Here is a 15,496-nt window from a genome sequence, read left to right on the forward strand (position 1 = left end):
ATATCCCCGTGCTGGGCAAACAGGTTTTGCAGCCGTTTGAGCTAAGATTTTAAAATTATTCACATAATGAAAACCTATGCTTTGTTTCAGGCGAGTTCCCCATTCAAATGCATGCAACAGTGAGAAACGCACTGTCTTGGCGAAATAAAGCGTTTTTGAACAACTTCATATAAATCGCTGTAACTTTTGATAGAAGACTCAGACAAACATGTTTATGGCTTTATCTTATAGAACTTAATATCCCCGTGCTGAGCAAACAGGTTTTGCAGCCGTTTGAGCTAAGATTTTAAAATTATTCACATAATGAAAACCTATACTTTGTTTCAGGCGAGTTTCCCATTCAAATGCATGTAACAGTGAGAAACGCATTGTCTTTGTGAAATAAAGCGTTTTTGAAAAACTTCATATAAATCGCTGTAACTTTTGATAGAAGACTCAGACAAACATGTTTATGGCTTTATCTTATAGAACTCAATATCCCCGTGCTGGGCAAACAGGTTTTGCCGCCGTTTGAGCTAAGATTTTAAAATTATTCACATAATGAAAACCTATACTTTGTTTCAGGCGAGTTCCCCATTCAAATGCATGCAACAGTGAGAAACGCATTGTCTTGGCGAAATAAAGCGTTTTTGAACAACTTCATATAAATCGCTGTAACTTTTGATAGAAGACTCAGACAAACATGTTTATGGCTTTATCTTATAGAACTCAATATCCCCGTGCTGGGCAAACAGGTTTTGCAGCCGTTTGAGCTAAGATTTTAAAATTATTCACATAATGAAAACCTATACTTTGTTTCAGGCGAGTTCCCCATTCAAATGCATGCAACAGTGAGAAACGCACTGCCTTGGCGAAATAAAGCGTTTTTGAACAACTTCATATAAATCGCTGTAACTTTTGATAGAAGACTCAGACAAACATGTTTATGGCTTTATCTTATAGAACTCAATATCCCCGTGCTGGGCAAACAGGTTTTGCAGCCGTTTGAGCTAAGATTTTAAAATTATTCACATAATGAAAACCTATGCTTTGTTTCAGGCGAGTTCCCCATTCAAATGCATGCAACAGTGAGAAACGCACTGTCTTGGCGAAATAAAGCGTTTTTGAACAACTTCATATAAATCGCTGTAACTTTTGATAGAAGACTCAGACAAACATGTTTATGGCTTTATCTTATAGAACTTAATATCCCCGTGCTGAGCAAACAGGTTTTGCAGCCGTTTGAGCTAAGATTTTAAAATTATTCACATAATGAAAACCTATACTTTGTTTCAGGCGAGTTTCCCATTCAAATGCATGTAACAGTGAGAAACGCATTGTCTTTGCGAAATAAAGCGTTTTTGAAAAACTTCATATAAATCGCTGTAACTTTTGATAGAAGACTCAGACAAAGATGTTTATGGCTTTATCTTATAGAACTCAATATCCCCGTGCTGGGCAAACAGGTTTTGCAGCCGTTTGAGCTAAGATTTTAAAATTATTCACATAATGAAAACCTATACTTTGTCTCAGACGAGTTTCCCATTCAAATGCATGTAACAGTGAGAAACACACTGTCTTGGCGAAATAAAGCGTTTTTGTACAACTTCATATAAATCGCTGTAACTTTTGATAGAAGACTCAGACAAAGATGTTTATGGCTTTATCTTATAGAACTCAATATCCCCGTGCTGGGCAAACAGGTTTTGCAGCCGTTTGAGCTAAGATTTTAAAATTATTCACATAATGAAAACCTATACTTTGTTTCAGGCGAGTTTCCCATTCAAATGAATGTAACAGTGAGAAACACACTGTCTTGGCGAAATAAAGCGTTTTTGTACAACTTCATATAAATCGCTGTAACTTTTGATAGAAGACTCAGACAAAGATGTTTATGGCTTTATCGTATAGAACTCAATATCCCCGTGCTGGGCAAACAGGTTTTGCAGCCGTTTGAGCTAAGATTTTAAAATTATTCACATAATGAAAACCTATACTTTGTTTCAGGCGAGTTTCCCATTCAAATGAATGTAACAGTGAGAAACACACTGTCTTGGCGAAATAAAGCGTTTTTGAAAAACTTCATATAAATCGCTGTAACTTTTGATAGAAGACTCAGACAAACATGTTTATGGCTTTATCTTATAGAACTCAATATCCCCGTGCTGGGCAAACAGGTTTTGCAGCCGTTTGAGCTAAGATTTTAAAATTATTCACATAATGAAAACCTATACTTTGTTTCAGGCGAGTTTCCCATTCAAATGCATGTAACAGTGAGAAACGCATTGTCTTTGTGAAATAAAGCGTTTTTGAAAAACTTCATATAAATCGCTGTAACTTTTGATAGAAGACTCAGACAAACATGTTTATGGCTTTATCTTATAGAACTCAATATCCCCGTGCTGGGCAAACAGGTTTTGCCGCCGTTTGAGCTAAGATTTTAAAATTATTCACATAATGAAAACCTATACTTTGTTTCAGGCGAGTTCCCCATTCAAATGCATGCAACAGTGAGAAACGCATTGTCTTGGCGAAATAAAGCGTTTTTGAACAACTTCATATAAATCGCTGTAACTTTTGATAGAAGACTCAGACAAACATGTTTATGGCTTTATCTTATAGAACTCAATATCCCCGTGCTGGGCAAACAGGTTTTGCAGCCGTTTGAGCTAAGATTTTAAAATTATTCACATAATGAAAACCTATACTTTGTTTCAGGCGAGTTCCCCATTCAAATGCATGCAACAGTGAGAAACGCACTGCCTTGGCGAAATAAAGCGTTTTTGAACAACTTCATATAAATCGCTGTAACTTTTGATAGAAGACTCAGACAAACATGTTTATGGCTTTATCTTATAGAACTCAATATCCCCGTGCTGGGCAAACAGGTTTTGCAGCCGTTTGAGCTAAGATTTTAAAATTATTCACATAATGAAAACCTATACTTTGTTTCAGGCGAGTTCCCCATTCAAATGCATGCAACAGTGAGAAACGCACTGTCTTGGCGAAATAAAGCGTTTTTGAACAACTTCATATAAATCGCTGTAACTTTTGATAGAAGACTCAGACAAACATGTTTATGGCTTTATCTTATAGAACTCAATATCCCCGTGCTGGGCAAACAGGTTTTGCAGCCGTTTGAGCTAAGATTTTAAAATTATTCACATAATGAAAACCTATACTTTGTTTCAGGCGAGTTTCCCATTCAAATGCATGTAACAGTGAGAAACGCATTGTCTTTGTGAAATAAAGCGTTTTTGAAAAACTTCATATAAATCGCTGTAACTTTTGATAGAAGACTCAGACAAACATGTTTATGGCTTTATCTTATAGAACTCAATATCCCCTGCTGGGCAAACAGGTTTTGCAGCCGTTTGAGCTAAGATTTTAAAATTATTCACATAATGAAAACCTATACTTTGTTTCAGGCGAGTTCCCCATTCAAATGCATGCAACAGTGAGAAACGCACTGTCTTGGCGAAATAAAGCGTTTTTGAACAACTTCATATAAATCGCTGTAACTTTTGATAGAAGACTCAGACAAACATGTTTATGGCTTTATCTTATAGAACTCAATATCCCCGTGCTGGGCAAACAGGTTTTGCAGCCGTTTGAGCTAAGATTTTAAAATTATTCACATAATGAAAACCTATACTTTGTTTCAGGCGAGTTTCCCATTCAAATGCATGTAACAGTGAGAAACGCATTGTCTTTGCGAAATAAAGCGTTTTTGAAAAACTTCATATAAATCGCTGTAACTTTTGATAGAAGACTCAGACAAACATGTTTATGGCTTTATCTTATAGAACTCAATATCCCCGTGCTGGGCAAACAGGTTTTGCAGCCGTTTGAGCTAAGATTTTAAAATTATTCACATAATGAAAACCTATACTTTGTTTCAGGAGAGTTTCCCATTCAAATGAATGTAACAGTGAGAAACACACTGTCTTGGCGAAATAAAGCGTTTTTGTACAACTTCATATAAATCGCTGTAACTTTTGATAGAAGACTCAGACAAAGATGTTTATGGCTTTATCTTATAGAACTCAATATCCCCGTGCTGGGCAAACAGGTTTTGCAGCCGTTTGAGCTAAGATTCTAAAATTATTCACATAATGAAAACCTATACTTTGTCTCGGGTGAGTTTCCCATTCAAATGCGTGTAACAGTGAGAAACACACTGTCTTGGCGAAATAAAGCGTTTTTCAACCACTTCATATAAATCGCTGTAACTTTTGATAGAAGACTCAGACAAAGATGTTTATGGCTTTATCTTATAGAACTCAATATCCCCGTGCTGGGCAAACAGGTTTTGCAGCCGTTTGAGCTAAGATTTTAAAATTATTCACATAATGAAAACCTATGCTTTGTTTCAGGCGAGTTCCCCATTCAAATGCATGCAACAGTGAGAAACGCACTGTCTTGGCGAAATAAAGCGTTTTTGAACAACTTCATATAAATCGCTGTAACTTTTGATAGAAGACTCAGACAAAGATGTTTATGGCTTTATCTTATAGAACTTAATATCCCCGTGCTGGGCAAACAGGTTTTGCAGCCGTTTGAGCTAAGATTTTAAAATTATTCACATAATGAAAACCTATACTTTGTTTCAGGCGAGTTTCCCATTCAAATGCATGTAACAGTGAGAAACGCACTGTCTTGGCGAAATAAAGCGTTTTTGAACAACTTCATATAAATCGCTGTAACTTTTGATAGAAGACTCAGACAAACATGTTTATGGCTTTATCTTATAGAACTCAATATCCCCGTGCTGGGCAAACAGAACAGGTTTTGCAGCCGTTTGAGCTAAGATTCTAAAATTATTCACATAATGAAAACCTATACTTTGTCTCGGGTGAGTTTCCCATTCAAATGCGTGTAACAGTGAGAAACACACTGTCTTGGCGAAATAAAGCGTTTTTCAACCACTTCATATAAATCGCTGTAACTTTTGATAGAAGACTCAGACAAAGATGTTTATGGCTTTATCTTATAGAACTCAATATCCCCGTGCTGGGCAAACAGGTTTTGCAGCCGTTTGAGCTAAGATTTTAAAATTATTCACATAATGAAAACCTATACTTTGTTTCAGGCGAGTTTCCCATTCAAATGAATGTAACAGTGAGAAACACACTGTCTTGGCGAAATAAAGCGTTTTTGTACAACTTCATATAAATCGCTGTAACTTTTGATAGAAGACTCAGACAAACATGTTTATGGCTTTATCTTATAGAACTCAATATCCCCGTGCTGGGCAAACAGGTTTTGCAGCCGTTTGAGCTAAGATTTTAAAATTATTCACATAATGAAAACCTATACTTTGTTTCAGGCGAGTTCCCCATTCAAATGCATGCAACAGTGAGAAACGCACTGCCTTGGCGAAATAAAGCGTTTTTGAACAACTTCATATAAATCGCTGTAACTTTTGATAGAAGACTCAGACAAACATGTTTATGGCTTTATCTTATAGAACTCAATATCCCCGTGCTGGGCAAACAGGTTTTGCAGCCGTTTGAGCTAAGATTTTAAAATTATTCACATAATGAAAACCTATACTTTGTTTCAGGCGAGTTCCCCATTCAAATGCATGCAACAGTGAGAAACGCACTGTCTTGGCGAAATAAAGCGTTTTTGAACAACTTCATATAAATCGCTGTAACTTTTGATAGAAGACTCAGACAAACATGTTTATGGCTTTATCTTATAGAACTCAATATCCCCGTGCTGGGCAAACAGGTTTTGCAGCCGTTTGAGCTAAGATTTTAAAATTATTCACATAATGAAAACCTATACTTTGTTTCAGGCGAGTTTCCCATTCAAATGCATGTAACAGTGAGAAACGCATTGTCTTTGTGAAATAAAGCGTTTTTGAAAAACTTCATATAAATCGCTGTAACTTTTGATAGAAGACTCAGACAAACATGTTTATGGCTTTATCTTATAGAACTCAATATCCCCGTGCTGGGCAAACAGGTTTTGCCGCCGTTTGAGCTAAGATTTTAAAATTATTCACATAATGAAAACCTATACTTTGTTTCAGGCGAGTTCCCCATTCAAATGCATGCAACAGTGAGAAACGCATTGTCTTGGCGAAATAAAGCGTTTTTGAACAACTTCATATAAATCGCTGTAACTTTTGATAGAAGACTCAGACAAACATGTTTATGGCTTTATCTTATAGAACTCAATATCCCCGTGCTGGGCAAACAGGTTTTGCAGCCGTTTGAGCTAAGATTTTAAAATTATTCACATAATGAAAACCTATACTTTGTTTCAGGCGAGTTCCCCATTCAAATGCATGCAACAGTGAGAAACGCACTGCCTTGGCGAAATAAAGCGTTTTTGAACAACTTCATATAAATCGCTGTAACTTTTGATAGAAGACTCAGACAAACATGTTTATGGCTTTATCTTATAGAACTCAATATCCCCGTGCTGGGCAAACAGGTTTTGCAGCCGTTTGAGCTAAGATTTTAAAATTATTCACATAATGAAAACCTATACTTTGTTTCAGGCGAGTTCCCCATTCAAATGCATGCAACAGTGAGAAACGCACTGTCTTGGCGAAATAAAGCGTTTTTGAACAACTTCATATAAATCGCTGTAACTTTTGATAGAAGACTCAGACAAACATGTTTATGGCTTTATCTTATAGAACTCAATATCCCCGTGCTGGGCAAACAGGTTTTGCAGCCGTTTGAGCTAAGATTTTAAAATTATTCACATAATGAAAACCTATACTTTGTTTCAGGCGAGTTTCCCATTCAAATGCATGTAACAGTGAGAAACGCATTGTCTTTGTGAAATAAAGCGTTTTTGAAAAACTTCATATAAATCGCTGTAACTTTTGATAGAAGACTCAGACAAACATGTTTATGGCTTTATCTTATAGAACTCAATATCCCCGTGCTGGGCAAACAGGTTTTGCCGCCGTTTGAGCTAAGATTTTAAAATTATTCACATAATGAAAACCTATACTTTGTTTCAGGCGAGTTCCCCATTCAAATGCATGCAACAGTGAGAAACGCATTGTCTTGGCGAAATAAAGCGTTTTTGAACAACTTCATATAAATCGCTGTAACTTTTGATAGAAGACTCAGACAAACATGTTTATGGCTTTATCTTATAGAACTCAATATCCCCGTGCTGGGCAAACAGGTTTTGCAGCCGTTTGAGCTAAGATTTTAAAATTATTCACATAATGAAAACCTATACTTTGTTTCAGGCGAGTTCCCCATTCAAATGCATGCAACAGTGAGAAACGCACTGCCTTGGCGAAATAAAGCGTTTTTGAACAACTTCATATAAATCGCTGTAACTTTTGATAGAAGACTCAGACAAACATGTTTATGGCTTTATCTTATAGAACTCAATATCCCCGTGCTGGGCAAACAGGTTTTGCAGCCGTTTGAGCTAAGATTTTAAAATTATTCACATAATGAAAACCTATACTTTGTTTCAGGCGAGTTCCCCATTCAAATGCATGCAACAGTGAGAAACGCACTGTCTTGGCGAAATAAAGCGTTTTTGAACAACTTCATATAAATCGCTGTAACTTTTGATAGAAGACTCAGACAAACATGTTTATGGCTTTATCTTATAGAACTCAATATCCCCGTGCTGGGCAAACAGGTTTTGCAGCCGTTTGAGCTAAGATTTTAAAATTATTCACATAATGAAAACCTATACTTTGTTTCAGGCGAGTTTCCCATTCAAATGCATGTAACAGTGAGAAACGCATTGTCTTTGTGAAATAAAGCGTTTTTGAAAAACTTCATATAAATCGCTGTAACTTTTGATAGAAGACTCAGACAAACATGTTTATGGCTTTATCTTATAGAACTCAATATCCCCTGCTGGGCAAACAGGTTTTGCAGCCGTTTGAGCTAAGATTTTAAAATTATTCACATAATGAAAACCTATACTTTGTTTCAGGCGAGTTCCCCATTCAAATGCATGCAACAGTGAGAAACGCACTGTCTTGGCGAAATAAAGCGTTTTTGAACAACTTCATATAAATCGCTGTAACTTTTGATAGAAGACTCAGACAAACATGTTTATGGCTTTATCTTATAGAACTCAATATCCCCGTGCTGGGCAAACAGGTTTTGCAGCCGTTTGAGCTAAGATTTTAAAATTATTCACATAATGAAAACCTATACTTTGTTTCAGGCGAGTTTCCCATTCAAATGCATGTAACAGTGAGAAACGTATTGTCTTTGCGAAATAAAGCGTTTTTGAAAAACTTCATATAAATCGCTGTAACTTTTGATAGAAGACTCAGACAAACATGTTTATGGCTTTATCTTATAGAACTCAATATCCCCGTGCTGGGCAAACAGGTTTTGCAGCCGTTTGAGCTAAGATTTTAAAATTATTCACATAATGAAAACCTATACTTTGTTTCAGGAGAGTTTCCCATTCAAATGAATGTAACAGTGAGAAACACACTGTCTTGGCGAAATAAAGCGTTTTTGTACAACTTCATATAAATCGCTGTAACTTTTGATAGAAGACTCAGACAAAGATGTTTATGGCTTTATCTTATAGAACTCAATATCCCCGTGCTGGGCAAACAGGTTTTGCAGCCGTTTGAGCTAAGATTCTAAAATTATTCACATAATGAAAACCTATACTTTGTCTCGGGTGAGTTTCCCATTCAAATGCGTGTAACAGTGAGAAACACACTGTCTTGGCGAAATAAAGCGTTTTTCAACCACTTCATATAAATCGCTGTAACTTTTGATAGAAGACTCAGACAAAGATGTTTATGGCTTTATCTTATAGAACTCAATATCCCCGTGCTGGGCAAACAGGTTTTGCAGCCGTTTGAGCTAAGATTTTAAAATTATTCACATAATGAAAACCTATGCTTTGTTTCAGGCGAGTTCCCCATTCAAATGCATGCAACAGTGAGAAACGCACTGTCTTGGCGAAATAAAGCGTTTTTGAACAACTTCATATAAATCGCTGTAACTTTTGATAGAAGACTCAGACAAAGATGTTTATGGCTTTATCTTATAGAACTTAATATCCCCGTGCTGGGCAAACAGGTTTTGCAGCCGTTTGAGCTAAGATTTTAAAATTATTCACATAATGAAAACCTATACTTTGTTTCAGGCGAGTTTCCCATTCAAATGCATGTAACAGTGAGAAACGCACTGTCTTGGCGAAATAAAGCGTTTTTGAACAACTTCATATAAATCGCTGTAACTTTTGATAGAAGACTCAGACAAACATGTTTATGGCTTTATCTTATAGAACTCAATATCCCCGTGCTGGGCAAACAGAACAGGTTTTGCAGCCGTTTGAGCTAAGATTCTAAAATTATTCACATAATGAAAACCTATACTTTGTCTCGGGTGAGTTTCCCATTCAAATGCGTGTAACAGTGAGAAACACACTGTCTTGGCGAAATAAAGCGTTTTTCAACCACTTCATATAAATCGCTGTAACTTTTGATAGAAGACTCAGACAAAGATGTTTATGGCTTTATCTTATAGAACTCAATATCCCCGTGCTGGGCAAACAGGTTTTGCAGCCGTTTGAGCTAAGATTTTAAAATTATTCACATAATGAAAACCTATGCTTTGTTTCAGGCGAGTTCCCCATTCAAATGCATGCAACAGTGAGAAACGCACTGTCTTGGCGAAATAAAGCGTTTTTGAACAACTTCATATAAATCGCTGTAACTTTTGATAGAAGACTCAGACAAACATGTTTATGGCTTTATCTTATAGAACTTAATATCCCCGTGCTGGGCAAACAGGTTTTGCAGCCGTTTGAGCTAAGATTTTAAAATTATTCACATAATGAAAACCTATACTTTGTTTCAGGCGAGTTTCCCATTCAAATGCATGTAACAGTGAGAAACGCATTGTCTTTGCGAAATAAAGCGTTTTTGAAAAACTTCATATAAATCGCTGTAACTTTTGATAGAAGACTCAGACAAAGATGTTTATGGCTTTATCTTATAGAACTCAATATCCCCGTGCTGGGCAAACAGGTTTTGCAGCCGTTTGAGCTAAGATTCTAAAATTATTCACATAATGAAAACCTATACTTTGTCTCAGACGAGTTTCCCATTCAAATGCATGTAACAGTGAGAAACACACTGTCTTGGCGAAATAAAGCGTTTTTGTACAACTTCATATAAATCGCTGTAACTTTTGATAGAAGACTCAGACAAAGATGTTTATGGCTTTATCTTATAGAACTCAATATCCCCGTGCTGGGCAAACAGGTTTTGCAGCCGTTTGAGCTAAGATTTTAAAATTATTCACATAATGAAAACCTATACTTTGTTTCAGGCGAGTTTCCCATTCAAATGAATGTAACAGTGAGAAACACACTGTCTTGGCGAAATAAAGCGTTTTTGTACAACTTCATATAAATCGCTGTAACTTTTGATAGAAGACTCAGACAAAGATGTTTATGGCTTTATCGTATAGAACTCAATATCCCCGTGCTGGGCAAACAGGTTTTGCAGCCGTTTGAGCTAAGATTTTAAAATTATTCACATAATGAAAACCTATACTTTGTTTCAGGCGAGTTTCCCATTCAAATGAATGTAACAGTGAGAAACACACTGTCTTGGCGAAATAAAGCGTTTTTGAAAAACTTCATATAAATCGCTGTAACTTTTGATAGAAGACTCAGACAAACATGTTTATGGCTTTATCTTATAGAACTCAATATCCCCGTGCTGGGCAAACAGGTTTTGCAGCCGTTTGAGCTAAGATTTTAAAATTATTCACATAATGAAAACCTATACTTTGTTTCAGGCGAGTTTCCCATTCAAATGCATGTAACAGTGAGAAACGCATTGTCTTTGTGAAATAAAGCGTTTTTGAAAAACTTCATATAAATCGCTGTAACTTTTGATAGAAGACTCAGACAAACATGTTTATGGCTTTATCTTATAGAACTCAATATCCCCGTGCTGGGCAAACAGGTTTTGCCGCCGTTTGAGCTAAGATTTTAAAATTATTCACATAATGAAAACCTATACTTTGTTTCAGGCGAGTTCCCCATTCAAATGCATGCAACAGTGAGAAACGCATTGTCTTGGCGAAATAAAGCGTTTTTGAACAACTTCATATAAATCGCTGTAACTTTTGATAGAAGACTCAGACAAACATGTTTATGGCTTTATCTTATAGAACTCAATATCCCCGTGCTGGGCAAACAGGTTTTGCAGCCGTTTGAGCTAAGATTTTAAAATTATTCACATAATGAAAACCTATACTTTGTTTCAGGCGAGTTCCCCATTCAAATGCATGCAACAGTGAGAAACGCACTGCCTTGGCGAAATAAAGCGTTTTTGAACAACTTCATATAAATCGCTGTAACTTTTGATAGAAGACTCAGACAAACATGTTTATGGCTTTATCTTATAGAACTCAATATCCCCGTGCTGGGCAAACAGGTTTTGCAGCCGTTTGAGCTAAGATTTTAAAATTATTCACATAATGAAAACCTATACTTTGTTTCAGGCGAGTTCCCCATTCAAATGCATGCAACAGTGAGAAACGCACTGTCTTGGCGAAATAAAGCGTTTTTGAACAACTTCATATAAATCGCTGTAACTTTTGATAGAAGACTCAGACAAACATGTTTATGGCTTTATCTTATAGAACTCAATATCCCCGTGCTGGGCAAACAGGTTTTGCAGCCGTTTGAGCTAAGATTTTAAAATTATTCACATAATGAAAACCTATACTTTGTTTCAGGCGAGTTTCCCATTCAAATGCATGTAACAGTGAGAAACGCATTGTCTTTGTGAAATAAAGCGTTTTTGAAAAACTTCATATAAATCGCTGTAACTTTTGATAGAAGACTCAGACAAACATGTTTATGGCTTTATCTTATAGAACTCAATATCCCCTGCTGGGCAAACAGGTTTTGCAGCCGTTTGAGCTAAGATTTTAAAATTATTCACATAATGAAAACCTATACTTTGTTTCAGGCGAGTTCCCCATTCAAATGCATGCAACAGTGAGAAACGCACTGTCTTGGCGAAATAAAGCGTTTTTGAACAACTTCATATAAATCGCTGTAACTTTTGATAGAAGACTCAGACAAACATGTTTATGGCTTTATCTTATAGAACTCAATATCCCCGTGCTGGGCAAACAGGTTTTGCAGCCGTTTGAGCTAAGATTTTAAAATTATTCACATAATGAAAACCTATACTTTGTTTCAGGCGAGTTTCCCATTCAAATGCATGTAACAGTGAGAAACGCATTGTCTTTGCGAAATAAAGCGTTTTTGAAAAACTTCATATAAATCGCTGTAACTTTTGATAGAAGACTCAGACAAACATGTTTATGGCTTTATCTTATAGAACTCAATATCCCCGTGCTGGGCAAACAGGTTTTGCAGCCGTTTGAGCTAAGATTTTAAAATTATTCACATAATGAAAACCTATACTTTGTTTCAGGAGAGTTTCCCATTCAAATGAATGTAACAGTGAGAAACACACTGTCTTGGCGAAATAAAGCGTTTTTGTACAACTTCATATAAATCGCTGTAACTTTTGATAGAAGACTCAGACAAAGATGTTTATGGCTTTATCTTATAGAACTCAATATCCCCGTGCTGGGCAAACAGGTTTTGCAGCCGTTTGAGCTAAGATTCTAAAATTATTCACATAATGAAAACCTATACTTTGTCTCGGGTGAGTTTCCCATTCAAATGCGTGTAACAGTGAGAAACACACTGTCTTGGCGAAATAAAGCGTTTTTCAACCACTTCATATAAATCGCTGTAACTTTTGATAGAAGACTCAGACAAAGATGTTTATGGCTTTATCTTATAGAACTCAATATCCCCGTGCTGGGCAAACAGGTTTTGCAGCCGTTTGAGCTAAGATTTTAAAATTATTCACATAATGAAAACCTATGCTTTGTTTCAGGCGAGTTCCCCATTCAAATGCATGCAACAGTGAGAAACGCACTGTCTTGGCGAAATAAAGCGTTTTTGAACAACTTCATATAAATCGCTGTAACTTTTGATAGAAGACTCAGACAAAGATGTTTATGGCTTTATCTTATAGAACTTAATATCCCCGTGCTGGGCAAACAGGTTTTGCAGCCGTTTGAGCTAAGATTTTAAAATTATTCACATAATGAAAACCTATACTTTGTTTCAGGCGAGTTTCCCATTCAAATGCATGTAACAGTGAGAAACGCACTGTCTTGGCGAAATAAAGCGTTTTTGAACAACTTCATATAAATCGCTGTAACTTTTGATAGAAGACTCAGACAAACATGTTTATGGCTTTATCTTATAGAACTCAATATCCCCGTGCTGGGCAAACAGAACAGGTTTTGCAGCCGTTTGAGCTAAGATTCTAAAATTATTCACATAATGAAAACCTATACTTTGTCTCGGGTGAGTTTCCCATTCAAATGCGTGTAACAGTGAGAAACACACTGTCTTGGCGAAATAAAGCGTTTTTCAACCACTTCATATAAATCGCTGTAACTTTTGATAGAAGACTCAGACAAAGATGTTTATGGCTTTATCTTATAGAACTCAATATCCCCGTGCTGGGCAAACAGGTTTTGCAGCCGTTTGAGCTAAGATTTTAAAATTATTCACATAATGAAAACCTATACTTTGTTTCAGGCGAGTTTCCCATTCAAATGAATGTAACAGTGAGAAACACACTGTCTTGGCGAAATAAAGCGTTTTTGTACAACTTCATATAAATCGCTGTAACTTTTGATAGAAGACTCAGACAAAGATGTTTATGGCTTTATCGTATAGAACTCAATATCCCCGTGCTGGGCAAACAGGTTTTGCAGCCGTTTGAGCTAAGATTTTAAAATTATTCACATAATGAAAACCTATACTTTGTTTCAGGCGAGTTTCCCATTCAAATGAATGTAACAGTGAGAAACACACTGTCTTGGCGAAATAAAGCGTTTTTGAAAAACTTCATATAAATCGCTGTAACTTTTGATAGAAGACTCAGACAAACATGTTTATGGCTTTATCTTATAGAACTCAATATCCCCGTGCTGGGCAAACAGGTTTTGCAGCCGTTTGAGCTAAGATTTTAAAATTATTCACATAATGAAAACCTATACTTTGTTTCAGGCGAGTTTCCCATTCAAATGCATGAAACAGTGAGAAACGCATTGTCTTGGCGAAATAAAGCGTTTTTGTACAACTTCATATAAATCGCTGTAACTTTTGATAGAAGACTCAGACAAAGATGTTTATGGCTTTATCTTATAGAACTCAATATCCCCGTGCTGGGCAAACAGGTTTTGCAGCCGTTTGAGCTAAGATTCTAAAATTATTCACATAATGAAAACCTATACTTTGTCTCGGGTGAGTTTCCCATTCAAATGCGTGTAACAGTGAGAAACACACTGTCTTGGCGAAATAAAGCGTTTTTCAACCACTTCATATAAATCGCTGTAACTTTTGATAGAAGACTCAGACAAAGATGTTTATGGCTTTATCTTATAGAACTCAATATCCCCGTGCTGGGCAAACAGGTTTTGCAGCCGTTTGAGCTAAGATTTTAAAATTATTCACATAATGAAAACCTATACTTTGTTTCAGGCGAGTTCCCCATTCAAATGCATGCAACAGTGAGAAACGCACTGTCTTGGCGAAATAAAGCGTTTTTGAACAACTTCATATAAATCGCTGTAACTTTTGATAGAAGACTCAGACAAAGATGTTTATGGCTTTATCTTATAGAACTCAATATCCCCGTGCTGGGCAAACAGGTTTTGCAGCCGTTTGAGCTAAGATTTTAAAATTATTCACATAATGAAAACCTATACTTTGTTTCAGGCGAGTTTCCCATTCAAATGCATGAAACAGTGAGAAACGCATTGTCTTGGCGAAATAAAGCGTTTTTGTACAACTTCATATAAATCGCTGTAACTTTTGATAGAAGACTCAGACAAAGATGTTTATGGCTTTATCTTATAGAACTCAATATCCCCGTGCTGGGCAAACAGGTTTTGCAGCCGTTTGAGCTAAGATTCTAAAATTATTCACATAATGAAAACCTATACTTTGTCTCGGGTGAGTTTCCCATTCAAATGCGTGTAACAGTGAGAAACACACTGTCTTGGCGAAATAAAGCGTTTTTCAACCACTTCATATAAATCGCTGTAACTTTTGATAGAAGACTCAGACAAAGATGTTTATGGCTTTATCTTATAGAACTCAATATCCCCGTGCTGGGCAAACAGGTTTTGCAGCCGTTTGAGCTAAGATTTTAAAATTATTCACATAATGAAAACCTATACTTTGTTTCAGGCGAGTTCCCCATTCAAATGCATGCAACAGTGAGAAACGCACTGTCTTGGCGAAATAAAGCGTTTTTGAACAACTTCATATAAATCGCTGTAACTTTTGATAGAAGACTCAGACAAAGATGTTTATGGCTTTATCTTATAGAACTCAATATCCCCGTGCTGGGCAAACAGGTTTTGCAGCCGTTTGAGCTAAGATTTTAAAATTATTCACATAATGAAAACCTATA

This window comes from Copadichromis virginalis, linkage group LG2 (assembly GCF_057382275.1).
Source record: "Copadichromis virginalis isolate Kocher_CV1m ecotype Utaka linkage group LG2, C_Virginalis_male_GT1.1, whole genome shotgun sequence".
Classification (NCBI taxonomy): domain Eukaryota; kingdom Metazoa; phylum Chordata; class Actinopteri; order Cichliformes; family Cichlidae; genus Copadichromis; species Copadichromis virginalis.